Genomic DNA, 3812 nt, shown 5'->3' on the forward strand with positions numbered 1-3812 from the left:
TCTAATGGCAAAAAAAGGGGAGGAAAAATATGGCTCTGCAAATCTTGCATAAAGGCTGTGTTTGGTAGCCTAGAGAAGAAAAGAAAAAAGCACAAACTTGGTATAAGAAATTCTCTTTGTTCTTGGCATGTTTTGAATTAAGAGAAGATTCTTTTTTGAATTTCAAAATTCACCTTAGAAATGGTGAAGTTTTCTTTTATTGTCATAAAAAAAAAATTCTTGTCAAAAAACACAAGAAAATATAATTTTTTTTTTCTTTTCTTTTAATAGTAACCAAATTAATATATATATTTTTTAATTTTTTTTACCATTTCATTTCTTTCCTATTCTATTCTTTTTTTTCTTTTTTCTTTTTTCTTTTTTAGATTCTTTTTACTTTTCATTTCTGTTTTTTTTCTTCTCTTGGCTACCAAACACAGCCCAAGCCTTGGAATTAACCAGAAATGCCAAAAATAACCCCAAAGATAGAATATGTGACAATCGGAGGTTGGACACCGGCCATCTCTCTACATCTGACAATGTTAGAGTCAATAGGAAATTCTCCCCCACCCCAACCCCCCACCCCAAAAAAAAAAAAAATCAATAAGAAAAAGAGGTCGAATGCTTGAGTGACGACTGACGATCGAACCTCAGACATCGTCATCTCTGCACATCTGAAATTGAGCATCGGAGGTGTCCAGCTGCAAATCCGGCAACAAACATCGGATCCAGTCAGAAAACCTTCAAAAGTCCAAGAGAGAGAGAGAGAGTGAGTGCACATAAGGCTTAAGAGCCTTCTCCCTTTATTTATTGTTTTCAAAGTACAAGCAGAGTATCTTACTAAAGAGAAGCTGCGCAAGAGACACAGTTAAGACTAACGGGTTTGTGGTGGTGGTGGTGGCACAGATCCTCCTGGCCCACGACCACCTGGACCCCCTCCGTGTCCTGCAAGCTTCCGACGAACCAAAAATTGTGTTACAGGAGATCCGGTATATTCCACTTTAACAAAATTTGGAACCGGTTTGGTGCTGGGACTGGTGAGATAATCTTGAAATCCACTGGCGGGTCGAGCAGATGAAGCTGGAGAAGACACAGGACAGATTAATATAACAATCAAAGTAATAAAATAAAAGGGATTCAGAGTCGCCATTAGTGACAAGGATGATTAGCCAACGTTCAAAGCTGTTGGTACACGGTGAGCGAGAAGCTAAGGTAGCTCGTTATATATACATAGCTGAGAATTGTATAGGGAAATTAATTTCCCATCTTCATTTCTTACACCCATCCTGTGTGAAATGAAAGCAACGCCTTGAAAAAGGTTGATAATTACTCTAATGACTTGATCGGTGGTGTCGGGTCATGTTTTGTGGATCAAATTTATCTCAACTATTATTTTTTTCTTCTTAAAATATTTCTATCAAAACAAATTATATGTATAAAATGGAACACAAAATTCTTGATACAATTGTGAAGGATATTTATATTGGTTCAAGGATAGAGTTTCCCTGCGTTTACGGTGAAGAAGCATCCACGTCGTCGAAGGGGATAGCTGCGTGCTTATGGGGTCTCCTCCGTCCAATCCATGTATTCACCACGCCGCTGAGGAAAACTTTGTCCTTAATTCAATGTATAATGTGACAGAAATTTTGGTGTAAATAGGAAGTGGCCCCTCATGGGCCAATCCCCAGTAACCACCTCAAAGTAGTGGAGGCCACTCACCTTAAGTGGAGAGAAAGAAAACAAATGGGCCAATTAGATATGGGCTCTCCAGTGGGCATTACACCCATGTAATTAAGTGGATACCATAACTTGCTTTGATTTTTCGAGACACACTTACAAAGGAAGGGTATTATGGTCATTCATGCATGACTTTAAGATTGGTAACGACACTGAGAGGGCATGTGTTTTTCGCTTGGTGGATCAAGAGTTTAGGCTAAGAAATGCCCGCATGGAAAACTTTCCAACATGAAGTAACTACAATAGTTCCAAAAAGAAAAAGGAGCAACTACAACAGAGTATATGAAGGGAAGGGAAGGGAAGGGAAAGGAAGGGAAGGCATCAGCCACCATACATGGGAAAGAAACAAAGAGGAAGCCCATGAAACAAACTGGTGAGCCTCTATATTTGGCCTACAGGAACATACTGAAAAGAAATTAAAGAAAACGGCCTAGCTAACAAAGAATATCATCCACAAGTACATCAGTAGCCCAATCAATAGTCGCTGTGGAATAATTGATGTGGTTGGCTATTACAGCCTGACAGTCATCACAGCGGCAAACTAAACTAATTTTGCAGTGAAAAGCCCAGAACTTAAGAAGCCCCCAACAAAGTATATGTTTAATTTAATACCTAATGGGATAGCCTGCCTCTTATTATTATTTTTTTTTTCTCGGTTAAGATCAGAATTTTATTGAAGAATAGAAAAAAGAAAGATACATCTCAAGAAGGGCGAAAATTTAAAAACCCACACCTTTGGCATGGCCATTAGCAGGGGAGAAAAAATTGTAAGAAATTAAAACAACTTTAAATAAACTAAAACATAGGTCTCGATGCAGCATCATGAGCAAGCTCTGATCGAATATGAGATGGGAAAGAGATATTGACATCCGGAGCTCTTGATTTTGAAGCCTCCTTTGCAAGAAAATCAGCAACACAATTAGCTTACCAAAAGCAGTGCATTATCTTCCAACTTATGGAGTTCAGATAATCCTTCACAGACAACCAGTCCTGAAGAACAAATGAAGGGATAGATTGGGATTGAAAAGCTACCACCATTGCAACTTAATCCATTTCAATCCAAAGAGCTTCAATTTGTAACTCTTTGGCTTTAAAAATTCCTTCTATAAGAGCTGTGAATTCAACAAAGTAATTTGAGCGAACTCCTAAGAATTTCATAAAAGAACCCACAACTTTTTTTTTTTTCGCTAGAAGATTCGAAATATATTAATAAGAAAAAATATGAGACCCACCTTCGGCATTGCCATCAATAGGAAAAACGCAAAAAGGAACCAAACCTAGCAAAGAGAAAATGGGCACAATTACATAAATCTATAACGGGGACGTTTATTAGCGTCCATCTTCAGTTCCATAGACATCAAAGGGGACCACGTAGACACCGAATCAGAAGCATCAAGCTTTGCTGCCATTTTAGTCAAAAAGTCCGCAACTAAATTGACCTCCCAAAGTTATTGAGTAGTCTTCCAATCAATGGAGCCCAAGTAAGGTCTAAGATTTCTCCATCTTTGAGACACTGACCATGGAATAAAACCTTTGGAAAGGAGAATGACCACCGCCATAGTGTCGCATTCAATCCAAAGCTTCAGCACATTTATGAATCTAGCATATTCCAAACCAAGAATCACTGCCTGGATTTCTGCTTCAAAGTTGGATGTCACTCTTAAGACTTCTCTGAAGTTCAAAATCACTTGAGCATTTTGATTCCTAAAAACACCCCCTGCGCCAGCCTTTTTTAGGGTTTCCTAAGGAACAGCCATCGGTGTTTAATTTTATCCATCTAGAAAATGGAGGACACCAAAAAATTTCCTTAGGATCTCTTCTCTTACCCTGAGGGATGGGAATCCCAATATTTCTAGCACATAGCAGGTCTGAAATAGTGGCTGAATGTTCGATATGCACCAAAGAGATTAAACAAAAATCACCCTTTACTATTTGAAAAGAGGGGGTGACATGACGCCTGAAATTTCTCTCCAACCACAAGTAATAAGGAACTAAGATGGCACCACAGTTCCGTAGATTTCTGAAAGAAATGGATCTAGCTTTCTGTTTCCACCATTTTAGCATGTCTTCCATGTTGGAAAAGGAGGGCCAAGCTG

The 3812-nt window shown here is 38.6% G+C and overlaps 1 long non-coding RNA gene across 1 annotated transcript; it reads right to left on the bottom strand.

Annotated features, from left to right (window-relative positions):
- Positions 1-456: 456 nt before the first annotated feature.
- On the bottom strand, positions 457-1165 carry LOC122067157. Its single transcript, XR_006136604.1, has 2 exons — positions 821-1165; positions 457-720 (listed from the first exon to the last, which is right to left on the bottom strand). It is a non-coding gene; the product is annotated as an uncharacterized LOC122067157 (long non-coding RNA).
- Between the last annotated feature and the right edge of the window lie 2647 nt (positions 1166-3812).

This window comes from Macadamia integrifolia, unplaced genomic scaffold (genome assembly GCF_013358625.1).
Source record: "Macadamia integrifolia cultivar HAES 741 unplaced genomic scaffold, SCU_Mint_v3 scaffold2738, whole genome shotgun sequence".
Lineage (NCBI taxonomy): Eukaryota > Viridiplantae > Streptophyta > Magnoliopsida > Proteales > Proteaceae > Macadamia > Macadamia integrifolia.